This window comes from Camelina sativa, chromosome 15 (assembly GCF_030686135.1).
Source record: "Camelina sativa cultivar CO46 ecotype springtype chromosome 15, ASM3068613v1".
NCBI classification, from domain to species: domain Eukaryota; kingdom Viridiplantae; phylum Streptophyta; class Magnoliopsida; order Brassicales; family Brassicaceae; genus Camelina; species Camelina sativa.
This window is the reverse complement of record NC_141894.1, coordinates 34,300,562-34,316,394: the sequence shown is the minus strand read 5'-3', so window position 1 is coordinate 34,316,394 and position 15,833 is coordinate 34,300,562. Positions and strand designations below refer to the sequence as shown.

Here is a 15,833-nt window from a genome sequence, read left to right as displayed (position 1 = left end):
TCAGGAGATTTGGGTGTGTTGCTTACATTCACTGTAATGAAGGAAAGCTGAAGCCTAGAGCTAAGAAAGGAGAGGAGAAGGGGAGTTACCTAATAAATAGGATAGTAAGCATTCCTTACACCATAGGGATAGGAAAGACTAGCAGCCCCAGGAAGCAAGCCACCTCGGAATAAAAGGCTAAGTAGACCTAGTAGGAGTAGAGGAAGCTGAAACCATTCCATATGAAACTACAGGATAAGAAAGAGTGACAGGGTCTGTAAATGAACCATCTTCACTTTCTCTAGTAGTGGGTGTTGAGGAAACTCCAGGTAATTCAACAACTGAAGCCTTTAACTGAGACGGATGGAAATGATGCCTTTACAGGAGGCTTCGTAGAAGAAAGAACAGGCTCCAACGAGAGTTCCATAAATGATTCAAGTAAGAGTCTCAGTAGTTAGTTGCAGAAGTAGCTGTGAATTCAATAGTTCTAGTATCTGTTGCTTTAGTTGCAGTAGCTCTTCCAACAACTGGAATTTCAATCCGGCTGGCAGCGGTCTAGATAAGACGCAGCGCAGGACTCTCAATTGAGATAAGCTATGACTCTCCAACAAGGACTACATACAAGGGCAACAAACCGCTCCCCAGTACTTTAGTTATGAGTGCCCTCGAAGTAAATGTTCCAATCGAATTATAAGCTTTCTTCTCAGCCCCAGGGAGTTCACTAGGTATAGACTCAGGGAGTTTTGAGTCCGTGTCCGTTTCAGAAACCTCCTCTTATCATGCGGGATTAAGCACAGAAGCAGTTAGCAAACACTGAAGAAGAAGCAGGGCTAGCTCCCTTCAGGGCAGTGAAACTGTAGTAAACCCTGGTATGTAATAATAGAGATTTAGTAGTTCAAGCTCAATAGATAGTAAGGTTCTGAAAGAATAAATGCGATGTAAAGTAAAGGTAAGATATGTCTTTTAGCAGTCCATCTTGAATGCCTTTGTCTCACTTGAGAAAGAGAGGCGGGTGAGCTACTACCTGTGATAGACGAATTAGCTCCTACTTTTGATCTTAACCGGGAGTTTTGAACCCATGTCGAAACCAGGGAGGTTGAAGACAAACTTTAGACATTCAAATCACAGCTAAAAAGAGAATTTGAAAAGATTTGATTGTGAGGTTAGGGTTGTGGAGGATGATTCGAAGTTCTCAATGCTGTAAAACGTAAGCGCAAGCTTAACTCGATTATGACCTTATGGATTCGACCCACCTGAATATCTCCTTCCCTTTCATATTGATTTTCTCTCGGGCCTAGCCCTCATCAATGAATTAATGAGTTTCTTCGCCCTCTTTCTTTGATTCAACTGAGACCAAATTGCTCGTTGACGGCTTAGATCACCACGGCATCTTACCTTTCTCTTGTCTTTCTTACTGTAGCCCTTGATACTAAGTTCCAGTGAGATGTGGGGAATGCTTTTATGAATGGAAAACGATTCTAGATTTAGAGTCGGGTTTAGTTTACACCTTCGCCAGGGTGATCAGTTTCTTCACATCTAGTTAGTAGACTCAGAAAGGCATTGTATGGACTAAAACAAAACTCCGGGCTCGCAATTCTTCCTAAGCGGGAAGACCCGTGGATATGGTCTTCAACCCATACCCATTAGAGAGTACCCTCACGAATGAATGTAGGACAGATATTTGAATGCTCGCTTGGGTTAGCGGGAAGTCTGCTAGATAGACATTATCGAATAGCCCCTTTTGATGAGAGATATGAACAAGAGGCTTCGAGAAAACTAGTGTTTTCTGAATTATATGAAGCCAGTAAGCAAACAGCGAATCCATGGGTATTTGAACCCGAGTATCCAGGAAAAAGCAGATTTTTTTATGGAAGAACAGGAGATCCTTTTGAACAGCCTGTGATAATAGGAAAGCCCTATATCTTGAAATTCATTCATTAGGTTGATGATAAATACACGGACGTTCTAGTGGACATTATGCACTTGTTATACAACAACCCCTTAGAGGCCGTTCCAAGCATGCGTCCCAACGAATACCAACAAGTGGAGTTAATGCTATATCTCATCCTTTCCTTAGTAGGGTTTCTCCCTAAACAAAATACCGATTCAAGCCCCTTTACTAGGTTGGGCGAGTCCTCACGATTCTCGATTAAGAAATATCTTAATTAAGAGATGAGAGAACACCGACTGAACTTCTAGAGCTCTTTTTTTTTAGATTTCGGAATAAGGAAAGCTTGCTTATATTCATACTCTAATGCTCTAATGCGAATGAGGAATGCAAGATAACAGAGTCGTTTCCGCTCCTCTACTGGACCGGTCCCCGGGGATGAAGTAAACTTGCTACTGATTGAGCATGAAGACAGTCTGCTTTGAATATGAATGAGACATGCTATGTGAGAAGGGAGAAATTGTTGTTTGTTCAAGCTACCACTGATGTGAACATGTGAATGAACATACATATGAACATGTTACACGCGTATATGCTTAACACGTGTAACGCGTATCGCACATTAGCTTATAAGAATTAGTTCTAGTCCTCTCTTTCCTCGGAACTGAAATAACCGACCTAGTCCCTTAGCTACTTTGCTCAGGTTTTTCTATCTATATTAGTTAGGTTAGCTCGTTAACAACGTGTATAGGTTTCAGAATTCCTTAAGAGCTAAGAGGGAAGGTCCTCCGCTTTTTGTTATAAAAGAAGGAGAGTGCGGCTACCCTTACTCGAGACCCCACCTAGAACCAACTGGGCGATCTACGTCGATGCGCTATGAGATTATTAAACTATCCTCAACAGGAAATAAATAGATTATATAGAACCCTACCTTAGAATCTTATCTATAGCCCTCCTAAGTAAATACTCCTTATGAAATCTTGCTATGAAGGCTGGTGAGAATGCAACTACTGTAGCTGGTGATGCCCTTCCTGATTAAATGATATATCCCTAGTCTTCCACCGCCCGGTAAAAGAAGTGAGTTTGAATTAGGTTGTTGATTTTCCGATGAAAGGAAAGAAAAAAAAAGAAAGCAAGCATACATTCCTAAACTACTGATCTATCTCTTTATGAGTAGAATCTATTGGATGCCCGTTTACGATGCAACTATCGAAAGCCATTTGCACCAGGTTTATAAAGACTGGTTCGAAAGGACCAAGCGCACTGCGCTTTCCCTTGCCCAGATTGTTCGCCTTTCTAAGCTAAGTCAAGTAATGGTGACCCGCCTAAGACTGGAGCCTCGTAACATGTTGGCGAAGAGCTTCGAACTGAGAGTTCGATCAGCATCAACTAGTTAATGCTTGTTGAGACCTCTTTCTCTTTTCCGCACCAATCTTAATTGACTACTACATCTTTATTTGGGTGTATAGCTCAGTTGGTAGAGCATTGGGCTTTTAAACCTAATGGTCGCAGGTTCAAGTCCTGCTATACCCAAACCTACCTTACCACACTATATAGTAAAGATGCGTAGTAGCGTTCTAAGATCACTGAGGGGAAGGTTGGTCATAAATTTGGAGAGTACACGTAAACTCAGACTTTCGAGAACAAATATTGGACCGGGAAGAAAAAAGGGACAGAAATCCATAAAGTCAAAAAATATGGCACGAAAAGGAAATCCGATTTCGGTAAGACTTGGAAAAAATCGTAGTTCAGATTCAAATCGGTTCAGTGAGGGGCGACCGCGAAAGTCACCGAATGGGTAAGTCTTTTCCTTCAGTTTATCCTATATTTTAAAAAAAGCGTGGGAGGACGTTGCAGATGTCCGGGACGGACACGACTTCTTCTAACGCTAGAAGACCACTGGAAAACACCCGGAACCAGAGCATGTCGTGAAAGAAGCACACTGGATGGGCGTGCTTCGACCGTGTCTCCGGGGCACAGTTGAATGTAGATATCATTAACGCGAGGTGTAGGATACCAGGCCGAGAAACCCGGGCAACTAACCCCCCCTATGCGCCGATCGCTAGCGCATCCAGGTCCCCGGCGCCCAGCTCTGCGGGGGGAGCCTAGTCTGATCTGAGAAGTGCTAATTCGGTTCGGATAGACTTCAAAAAAAGAACGCCGCCCGCCCAATAAGAAAAATCAAACAAGTGCTAGTTTCAGATAGTGAATAAACCGAAACGAAAGAAGAGAGGTTTCTCGCTCGGCGCCTAAAGCGCACTATGCTCCGTTTTAACAAATGAGAGTTTTCGGTGGAACCGGTGAACCACGCGAGCTGGTTAGATGTGTGGGACAGAGGGCTCGTAGTACCTGTTAGCGTAGCTATGCAGTGGAAGGGAAGGAGCCTAAATCGACCCCTTTCTTCTTTTTTTTTTCTTTGAAAAAAAGCAAGTACAAAGAGATTAGACTCTCGGATGAGACTAAGCAGCCACCGACCGTTCCGACGGCACCCCTGACCGATTTTGATTAAGAGACCGAAAACCTATCTAAATGAAGCCTAGTTTAAGTTGTCAAACAAATGATAGAATTGAAAAATATTCCGGGAAGAAATATAGATAGAATTTTGCTCAATAAAGGGAAGATTCGTAGAAAAGGATAAGTTGTTTCGCTAAGGCTGCAATCTTTCTAAAGAAACAAGCGAGAAACTTGACTTTGAGAAAAAAAGGTGCTTGTTGCCGGTAAGTCAGCTTGTTTTATATCAATAAAGGCGAAAGGTTAATGACAATTGCCTCTTCCTGTTGCGAGGGCCTTGCACGAAACCAAACCGCCCCCCCGCCCCAATCAAGTACCAGTTGCTTCGCAGCGCGGGTAGCCTACTTAGGTTAGGAGGGCATTGCCCCTCAGTTCTTACTAACCTCCGGTGTGTAATCAACATGTTGCTAGCTTCAACTCGGTTGAATAAGAATCATTGATTCTCTCTCCTGTCCATTTCTTATTCATTCAGGGCGCTCGGCCGGTGCTCCTTTCTCAACCAAAACGACTCTGAACGTTAGGGAAGATAAGACCACCTGAGCGAACCGATCAAAGGGACTTGACTTATCCGAACCGAAACGATAGCAGCTTAAACTTAAAGCTAAGCCTCTCACGAGCAGCGTCGCTGCGCGGGGAGGAGCATCTCAAAGTATGGGGCAAAGGATCAAGCGCTTTGACTTTGTCTCCCGGGATCCACTATAGGTTGGGTTTGAGAGCCGTGTGATGGGTGACTATCCAGCACGGTTCGGAGAGCACTTTTAGTCTTTGTTGGTGAATGGAAGCCCCCCCTATCAAGCAAAAAAGAAGCGGCTCTTTCTACGGCGGGGTCACTATTGACTCTATTTATTATTATGGTAAATTTGTGTATCAAGATGTCAATCTGAGATCTTATTTCGGTTCGATACGTCCACCTACGAGACTCACCTTCGGCTTTCGTCTCGGTAGGTGTATTATTCTACATTTTCCTAAAAGAACATTCATTCATTTCTTTCTTCCCCGTCGACCACGACGACTGAAACGACGTGAAAAAACTAGACCCGGAAAGGAGAAGGGCCGATGGTGGACGACATTCGGGAAAAGCCGGGGCCGATCGGGAGTCTTCATTCAAGCGACGATACAGAAGAAGAACGAAACGAAGTGAGAGGCGGGGGGCAAGGAAAAGAGTCGAGTCGATCAGGCTCGACGACCGAAAGAAGCAAAACGAAATCCGGGGTTGGCCGAAAAAAAAAACAACGCTATGGATATCATGACCGATTACCCTCGATAAAGAAGAATCTTTCTAAATCACTTCGGATCAGCGGGGGCCTTCAAGCATCCGAAATACGCCGGGGTTGTAAATGACATAGCGTTTCTGATAGAAAATGACGACTCCTTCAAAAAACGAAGTTATTCAAGTTCTTTTTCCCAAAGAAGTCCCGCTCCGACCGCCCGACGAGGTATCTACGGACCCTCCCTGCAGTGCGCCCCTCCTTGAATTTTTTGGTCATGCAATACTTTTTTATACAAAGAACCAAATGAATTTCGACCCCGCCGTAGTTCTCAATCATTTCGTGGCACCGGGCGCCGCTGAACCATCTACGATGGGGAGAGCGAATGCACAGGGAAGAAGCTTACAGAAGAGAATACGTTCTCGTATCGCTTTTTTGTAGAAAGCTCGACCAGCGAGAAAAAGTGTTTGGCCGAAGCCAAAAATAGGTTGACCCACTTCATTCGCTTGGCGAATGATCTTCGCTTCGCGGGAACAACTAAAACCACCATCTCGCTCTTTCCATTCTTCGGTGCTACCTTTTTCTTTCTAAGAGATGGGGTTGGGGTGTATAATAACCTTGATGCCCGGGAACAACTCCTCAATCAATTAAGGGTCAAATGTTGGAACCTCATGGGTAAGGATAAGGTAATGGAATTGATAGAGAAATTCAAAAACCTAGGTGGGATAGAAGAATTGATAAAGGTAATAGATATGATGATAGAGATCATACTGAGAAAGAGAGGAATTCCGTACAGGTACAACTCTGATTTTTACGAAGTCAAAAAAATGCGATCTTTCTTGTCTAATAGAACAAACACTAAGACCTTAATTGAGTCAGTAAAAATAAAATCTGTTTATCAAAGCGCTTCTCCGATTGCTCAAGACATCTCTTTTCAACTGAAGAACAAAAGAAGATCATTTCATTCCATTTTTGCTAAAATAGTGAAGGAGATTCCAAAAAGGGTGGAGGGAATCCGTATATGTTTTTCCGGTCGATTAAAAGACGCAGCAGAAAAAGCTCAAACTAAATGCTATAAGCATAGAAAAACTTCTCGTAATGTATTTAACCAGAAAATCGATTATGCTCCTGCGGAAGTATCTACTCGTTACGGAATCTCAGGGTGTCAAAGTGTGGATTTCATATAGTCAAAAAAAAGGGGGACGTGCTATATCCGAAACGTACGAAATATAGTAAATATCGTAAAGGCAGATGTAGTAGGGGTTGCAAACCGATGGTACAAAACTGGGTTTTGGAAGATATGGCACTAAAAGTTGTAAAGCTGGTCGTCTTTCATATCGAGCCATTGAAGCAGCGCGTCGGGCTATAATCGGACACTTCCATCGTGCTATGAGCGGACAATTCCGAAGAAATGGTAAGATATGGGTAAGAGTTTTCGCGGATCTACCTATTACCGGTAAACCCACAGAAGTAAGAATGGGAAGAGGAAAAGGAAATCCTACGGGTTGGATTGCTCGTGTGTCCACGGGACAAATCCCATTTGAAATGGATGGTGTGAGTTTGGCAAATGCTCGACAAGCCGCTACATTAGCGGCTCATAACCATGTTCGTCAACCAAGTTTGTTCAGTGGTCGTAACGTAATTGGTTAATAGAGAGAAAGCGGGCCGAGAATCTTATGTCAAAAGGACCAAGGATGATCTTTTCGGAAAGGAGGAGTAGGAGGAGTCAGACGGAATCAAATGATTACGAGATAGACAATGAGATCAGGGAGAGCAAGAGCACTTAGACAATTGACTTTGAGTACAGGAAAGTCTGCTGGGTAGGAATTCCTCAGGGCGTATTACGGTTTTTCACCGAGGGGGTAGCTCGAAGCGATTGCTGCGAAAGAATTGATCTGAAACGAAGCACTTACTATGGCTTCGTTTTTTTTGTCTTCTTCATCGCCCCGAAGTTGGGGCATATTTGGATCTTTCTTCAACTGACGTTAAGTCTTGTTAGACTTATAATGGACCCTGCTGGATTATTTGTTATTCCTAATCTTGACCTACCTCCATCTACCGAGGGTAACGAGATTGTTCTCAATACGTCGGTAGAGTCCGTTGTACAACGACATAGAGAGTTCCGCCTCTGTGCGAGCGCGGAATCTCTATTATGGGAAGGTCATGAACAAATCCAAGGTCTGGAACGGGCCCTAGAGAACGAGGGGGATCCAGGGCGGGCGTGGGGAATAAGCACGCGCCTGGATCAGGCCATTAGGGCCCAAGAACGCCAACTCCACTTGGCTCGAAGAGCTGATTCCATTCGGGATAGGCAAATCGCCGAGTGGAGGCGAAGATTTGATGTAGAATATGCTCGGGAAGAGGGGGAAAGCGCGCGCCCGTGCGTTCCTTAATTGGTGTCTCCGGGTGCTCCTCCATGCACAGGAGGACGACCAGCCCCCCCGGAACTGAATCAGCTAGCTCCTTTTGTTCTCGTGTACAACAACCTTAACCGCGCAAGCCTGGGCTGGGCCTATCTCCATCCTTAGAGGAGCCGTATGAGGCGGAAGCCCCACGTACGGTTTTGAAGCCGAGCCTTTCCAGCAATGGGGCTTAGGGACCGATATGATGATTGGTTTAGGTAGGGCGGCCGGCCCTACTACGGGCACCCGCTGTAGGGATTAGTGCGTGAGACCGCGATCCACAAACTGACGCATGGGACTCACCCTTTACTTGAGAATAAAGAGGGGGAAAGATAGCATGTCCCAAGAGCGAGGCGAGTTTTGGAACCCTACAGCGAGAGGGACGCCTCGCGAGCCGGGCTTCCAGAGATGAGGCCTTTTGGCAAAGCCAAGTTTCTTTCGGGCCACCAACCCTGCAACTGATGAGAAAGAAGGCCCTATGAAGTAAAGGGTAAGCGTGTACGTTGTCATACTCCCTGCCTTCCAAAGGTGCCTAGAGGACGGGCCAGACGCAGCAGAGCGGCAACCCGGGGAGCAGAGTCCCCACCCACCGGCAGGAGGCAGGAGACGGCCATCTCAAGGCACATCACGACCTACAGGTAAGACCGGGCGAGACCAGGGAAGGCAACCCGATTGAGAGTCAGAGGATCCATAGTACCTGCAGCCCACGGACTTCATATTCCTCATTTTAGAAAGCAGAGGGAAGGGATCTCTTTTCTGCAACGGAAAAAAAAAACGGAGCAGATTTTACTCGGCACAACCTAACGATACATCCATACCAATGATCTGCGCCTAGAATGCGTTGCTAGATCTCTGTTCTAAAAAGCTATACAGGCAACAAGAAAGTTGACCGGGGGGCGGGTCTTCCCTTTCATTACTTATTTCACGACGAGGGAACCGCGCCCGCATCAGTCGAAGTGGTGCCCTCCTCGAAGAAAGAAGGTTTCAGTCTCATTCAACCAACTCTCTTTTTGAAGCAGATAGTTCACGAGATAATTGAGTAAGTTAAGATAAATGTCACAATTTGAACCAAAGGCCTTTTTAGTGATTAGTCTGCTAGTTTCTTTGATCTTAGTCGGTGTTAATTATTCTTTTTTTTTTTTTCTCAAGTCAAACCGGAAAGAGAAAAGACCCTAATTTTGTTCTTATCCATCGTCTTCTTGGTAGCAAGTTTTTTTTTGTCTTTGTTGTTAGTCACCAACTTATTTACCCAGAAATAGATAAGGGAGATTTAGTAAATCCACTTCTGGTGCTGGCCCAGCTGTCGTGTCTATTGGTTCTCTTTAGCGGCTCTTGAGCCACTTACGCAGGCGCCAGCACCGGCTAAAGTTGCCCCATCCCGTTCCTAACCAATCTCCTCTTGGGGGGGGAACGGGCAAAATCGCTAGATCCCTCATGGGATCAAAAACAACCTATCACCGAAGTCTCACCTATTAAAAAAAATGGTGCCTGAACCGACGGGAAGCTCTTCTTCGCAGGGTCAGGGCTGCCGCGCCTTGCCGCAGCAGTGGGGCCTACGGTCGACAGGTGGGACGTGTCTGTTGTGAGGCTTGCGGGGAAGCTTGCCTGGATTATCGCCCGTGCCTAGGAATGCGCGCGTGTCTCCCTAACCTAAATATCAAGGACTTTAGGTGTTCGGTCGAGCTTGTCATCTAATAACATTTGAATTTCTCTTAGATTCACGTTCCCGAAATGGATCTTATCAAAATATTTCACATTTTCTATGATTATTTCTATTTTAGGTATTCGGGGAATCCTCCTTAATAGACGAAATATTCCTATTATGTCAATGCCAATTGAATCAATGTTATTAGCTGTGAATTCGAACTTTTTGGTATTTTCCGTTTCTTCGGATGATATGATGGGTCAAGTATTGCTTCATTGGTTCCAACGGTGGCAGGCTGCGGAATCCGCTATTGGGTTAGCCATTTTCGTTATTAACTTTCCGAGTCCGAGGTACTATTGCTGTAGAATTTATTAATAGCATTCAAGGTTAACCATTCCTCTCCTTTCAGTCGCTCGTCGAGACCTGGTGGACCTTACAGTCGAGCTCCTTTGTTCCTTCGGACCTCTTCTTTCAGTCGAGTCACTTTGTACTTCTTCTCAAATAAGGAAAATACGAAGTTCTCTTCTCCTTTCGTTCTCTTTTTTTCTTGGTCGGCAGGGTCAGGGCCTTTCTCGCTGGGGCGAGCGCATCCGATTCAAAAGTCCTTTCCTAAACCACTTCCCGTTCAGTTGCTGAAAAAGAAATGGGGATAAGCTTTCTAAATGAGATTGAGTTCGACGAATATGGATGCTAGAAAGATGTTATTTGCTTGCTATTCTATCTATTTGTGCATTAAGTTCGAAGAAGATCTCAATCTATAATGAAGAAATGATAGTAGCTCTTTGTTTTATAGGCTTTATCATATTCAGTCGTAAGAGTTTAGGTACGACTTTCAAAGTGACTCTCGACGGGAAGAATCCAGGCTATTCAGGAAGAATCGCAACAATTCCCCAATCCTAACGAAGTAGTTCCTCTGGAATCCAATGAACAACAACGATTACTTAGGATCAGCTTGCGAATTTGTGGCACCGTAGTAGAATCATTACCAATGGCACGCTGCGCGCCTAAGTGCGAAAAGACAGTGCAAGCTTTGTTATGCCGAAACCTAAATGTTAAGTCAGCAACACTTACAAATGCCACTTCTTCCCGTCGCATCCGTTTTCAGGACGATTTAGTCACAAAGTTTTACACCTTAGTGGGGGATCAATTTGCCTACTCTTGTATCTCGAAAGCAGAAAGAGTAGAATTCATTCGAGAGAGCTTGGTGGTCTTAAGAATGGTTCGGGGGGGGGGTTTCTCTTAAGAATAAAGAAGAGGAATTGAATCTAATTGATGTTCATGCTCTCAGAAGAGCGGATCCAATACCAAGACTACTTCTTTCTCAGAAAGTGCAGCAAGTACTTGAGGAATTTTTGGATATCATGCCCCACGAATTAGTTGCCAAGTGCGCCCTAGTAGGGCAGTCTACCACAAGATCGAGTTGGAGCCTGGAGCCAAACCCCCAACTATTTAGACTGGGGCTCTGGGTTAAGCGGATGGCCCGCCAACTAGCATCTATTAGTTAAGGGGATTGGTTGAACTCAGGAATAAATTTCAGGAACTCATGGAGGCCTATTTTGATTCCAGCCTCCAAGGCAGTTTTTCCCTATATTGATTGCTGCTGGGAAAAGGTTGGGGAGCCCCTTTCCAGAAAAAGCGGGAGCCTTGTGCATTGATTATCGGGCGCTCAACAAGGTAACCTAACTATCAAAAACAAGTATCCACTTTTATTGCAGACTTCTTCGCCCGCGCGAGATACTTCTCGAAGTTGGATCTACGGCCGGGCGGGATACTACCAGGTGCGTATCGCGGAAAGAGAGGAGCCAAAGACGACCTGTGTGACAAGCAAGCAACCTTACTAATAAAGGGGCCCTTTATGGCTCGTTAGCGCCCCTCTACCCCTATTATATTAGTTAGCCCTCCTTCCTTTACTCTTGGTACCTAGACACTTTGAATCAAGGCTACGCCCCGGGTCCCTTAGTTCAAGCTCCATCCCACATCCATTTACCCAAACGACGAATAAGCTGCGAAAGAATGAGCTCCTGTCCCAATTGAAGAAAGAATATGCTGCTAGTCTTTTAGCCACAGACGCTCTTGAGTCAATCTCAGCTGTGGTCCTATCAGCTCAACCAGTTGCCGGTCTTGTTTGCGTAGTAAATGGTTTTGGCGGAATACCGGTGTTTGAGAGTAAGCTGCTATTCAAAAATCTGGTCTGTCTGTAAGCAATTACCTTTCCTGGCTTGCTTTAGTCGGTGACTCTACGCCCTCTGCCCTCTGCTTCGACTTAAAATGTGATCTATACGCTCTTCGATATTTTTAAGGAGATCTTTTGGTCGTATCGTAGAAAAAGAAAGATCAAGGCGGAGTGAGATGTCCCTGTCCTGTAACTATCAATCACTTGAATAATCGAAGAGAGATGGGATCCTAGGGCAGATGAAAGAGATGCCCGTTTCATGATCTAGGTGCCGTTGATTGATTCTACTTCTTTTCCTTCTTTCTCGAGATGTTGTTGGTCTTCAATCTACTGATCATAGGTAGAAGAGAGAGAAAATTCATCTTATATAAGGATAAGTTCGTTCTGTTGCACTTCTTCATGTCTTGGTTCACTGTCCATCTGAAGATAGAAAGTGAGGGGCGCACGGAAGGAGGTAGCTTCTTTTTCGGTCTTGTTTTTCAACAAGCGGAATAACCCAATTTGTATCTCGGCAATGAATCCCCTATTGAATTGAGATCTTTAGTACAGAAATCATTTTCCATTCTTTTTGTCCTTGGCCGCATTAGCAAAACATTCTTATCTGACTTTGGATCCAGACCTTCGAACCCTGGAACGATGGAAGCTATCGAAAAACTAACTTCACTCCATCTTCCCACCCATTCTGTCGATCAAGTGGTTATAATGACCCAACCCTGGAATGAATTAGATGCATAAAGTGGTAGAGATGTTTGACTGAGATGGATGTGTCACTTGAAGCTTAGAGTTCCATGTGTCAGTCAAGCGAGAGGGCTAGATCAAGGTGGCAAGCGGAAGGAAGAGGGGCAAGCACGCTAGGCATTCCGATTGGTGCTTAGTTCACTCCGCCGCAAAGGAAAGACATTTGAACTAGACATATTTGATCTGTTCTTCCCTATTCACTAGGTTATAGGGCAAGACCCCTGATCTATTGGATGGGGGGCCCTTCTACAATAATGCTTTCTACTTAATGCTGCCAATCTCAAAATCTTGTAGTCCCTGAAATGTGATCTTGATGTTCGTCTTTCGAATGGTGTGGTGTAACCATAATGTGATGATAGATTTAAATACAGTTGGCATAAAGATAATAGGATAAGCCTGATTCTTCCTTGTGGGGTAAATCAAAGAAAGCAGCAGTAAACTATTGGATAGAAAGAGTTGAGAAGAAAACTAAAGCCTGGGGATGTTGTATAATAGTTCTTTCTTATAAAAGAGAGAGAACTACCTAATACACACACAATCTAGGCCATGCTATTCCACATTTGTCCGCGACAAGAAGATCCTGCATCGCAGTTGGGGTGGGTAAAGAAGAATTTTCACTCTGAAGTTCCCCATTCGAATAGTTGTTCGCGAGCAAATCTGCGACCCTCCCGATAATCCTCACTTGTCCAATCTCTAGCAAGTAATTCCTGAATCCGTCACTCTTTGATTACTCTAGTAGCCAACTCATAGAAAGATGCAAATAGTCAAGAGCCACTAAGACCATACCAGTACTGACTGTAGCAGTCGCCCTGAGCATAATCGTGACTCTTAATGCACTTTTTGCTTCAAATGGTAATCAACTGACTAGTACAAGTAGGTTTCTCATTGTGGTTTACCTTTTTTTAATGATTGTAACAGCTTTTATAGGATACGTACTCCCGATGAGCTTTTCAATTACAAGTCGAAAAAGACCCCAAAAGCGGTTGAAGGGCCGCCTTAATTAAATGAGGTACCGACGGGCAGACCTCTAAGGATACGGTAAACAGGTTAGCCCCGGGTACGCTTGGGACTGGATTGAATCCTTTTCCTTTGTTAGAGATAGAGGCGAGCTCGTAAGTCAAGTACGGAACGAGCCTTGTGTGCCCCTCCCTTTACTCTAGTCCTTTTTTAACTGCCTTGGCTGGAAGAGATTCTATTATGACTGGCATGGCTTGAGGACTAGCCGGGGAAGAGCCTACAAAGAACCATAGCTTTAACTAGGGATTGATCAGTCTGATGGTTCCTAATCTAATTGGCTGCTGCAGATGATTTCACTTCTTCCGCCGACTCAACAGCTTCGATAGTTGATGTAGCTTCAGTTTACCTTTTTTTTTTACTGTAGGCCCGTCTCGCTGCTTTTCCAATGCTTCCGGAATCCTTATCTTACATTTCCTACTTCGCCTTAGAAAAAGGGTGAGGTTAATTCTCAAAGCCCTTTATTTATCGATAGTTATTCAAGGTGAAAGAAAGACCCGACTTTGGCCTTTTAAATAACCTGGAATAAGTACTCCAAGGTTTCAAAGTAGGCTTTTGCTGTGGATCTATAACTCTAATGTCTGCGCCTGTACTAGACTGGTCTCGAGTGCTGTGCTGATGTGACTGTGCTTGACTTAGGGTTTGGTTTGGCTCTGCTGTTTTGGGTTGCCTCCTTGCGACTAAAGGAGATGAGTGAATAGGCAAAGTACCACAGTACAAGGATCTCACTTTCATTTTCCGAATCCGATACTAGCTAGACTGACTAAAAGAATAGGATGGGAGCTAGTCAGAAGTACGAATGCAGGAAGCTGCAGTGTGCGCCCCGCTCGGTTCATTGGGACCGGGCTAGCAAAAGTGCGAATCCTTTTACGCCAGAGGCCCAGGGGAAGCAATCAAACTCCATAGCAACTAAGGCTTTCTGCCGTCTGTCTTTCCCTTCTCTCTCTTCTCTTAGCAAAGTTAAACAGTTGGCTTGCTACAAGCTGGGCTCAGGGACTGGGGAAGACGGGTGGATTAGGATTCTCCAAAGGATTGATAGAAGTCTGTTTAGAAGAAAGTGTGATCTATGACTATGAAGTGAACTCTGATTATCAAGCGAACTATAACTTATTTTCTTCGAGAAAAGAATCTATAACTTTGAAACTGCCTGATAGAAGATTGAGTAGACCTACTTGACAGGCTCTTTCTCTTACACTACGCTCTTTTGCATGACTTTTTTCTACTATGTATTCAAAAAAAATGGTTCAAAAGTACCATAAAATAAGTGAGAACCACTAGGATAATAGGATAATAACAATAAGTGAGAACCACTAGGATAATCTATCCAATAATGAGATCTATCAAGCCCTTCGGGTCTTCTGCTTTTCCTTCTTATTCCGTTTCCAGTGGGAATCTTCAAGTGAGAGTCCCTTCTTGATGGCTATTCATTTCTATCTCATTAAAATGTTCATGTGATAGGGAGGCAAAGAATCCTAACAATTGGTCTTTGTTAAAAATCATTACTATGACCGAATGACTTGAGTCCGGGTTCCGGTTTGTTAATGCTATAGAAAGTGTGTCTCTGGATTTTGATCTTATGCAAATCATTACGTGGCTCATATAGAGATGGAAAAAAACCTGGACTTGGCTTGAGAGCAAGGGGTCAGTGGATGATGATGCCGTTTGGTCGAAGCAACGCTCCAAGTACGTTTATGCAATTAATGACGCAGGTCTTGCGCCCATGGTCGGTTTGTTTTGGTATCTTTTGATGAAATATTGGTCTTTCGTAAAAATGCCGTTGAACATATGGAACATCTTCGCCAATTAATGATAGTGTTGCAACAAGAGAAACTCTTTATCAATTTGAAGAAGCCTCCGGGGGATCCTTTTTTGTTCTTGAGATTTTGCATTTTAGCTGAAGGAGTCAAGGCTGATCCGGGAAAGGTTAGTGCCATTGTGGAATGGCCAGTACCTACCTCCACTAGTAAGGTTCGCAGTTTCCATAGTCTTGCCACATTCTACCGTCGCTTCATTCGCAACTTCAGCACCAGCACCTATCACAGAGTGTTTGAAAGATAGTCATTTCACTTGGACTCTGGCTGCGGAGGAGAGTTTCCAGTTGAGTGAGAATAGAACAACAGCCATTTTTCAGTTGATCCATTGTGATGTTTGGGGTCCGTACAGATATTAGATTTCTGACTTCCGTTCCGATTAAATGGGAGATGGGCAACATAGGCAAGATGGGACTTGGCATCAGGTTCAGGTCAGGGCATGAAGCTACAGATTCTATTTGCGG

The 15,833-nt window shown here is 44.3% G+C and overlaps 1 non-coding gene and 2 pseudogenes across 2 annotated transcripts; all 3 read left to right on the top strand.

Annotated features, from left to right (window-relative positions):
• Positions 1–3,326: 3,326 nt before the first annotated feature.
• Positions 3,327–3,400, top strand: TRNAK-UUU (transfer RNA lysine (anticodon UUU)). Its single transcript has one exon. It is a non-coding gene; the product is annotated as a tRNA-Lys (tRNA).
• On the top strand, positions 3,380–7,063 carry LOC147927695 (small ribosomal subunit protein uS3m-like; annotated as a pseudogene). The gene is made up of 2 exons (XR_015581429.1): positions 3,380–3,639; positions 5,223–7,063. The product of XR_015581429.1 is annotated as a small ribosomal subunit protein uS3m-like (transcript).
• On the top strand, positions 7,063–8,041 carry LOC147927694 (uncharacterized; annotated as a pseudogene).
• The last annotated feature ends 7,792 nt before the right edge of the window (positions 8,042–15,833 follow it).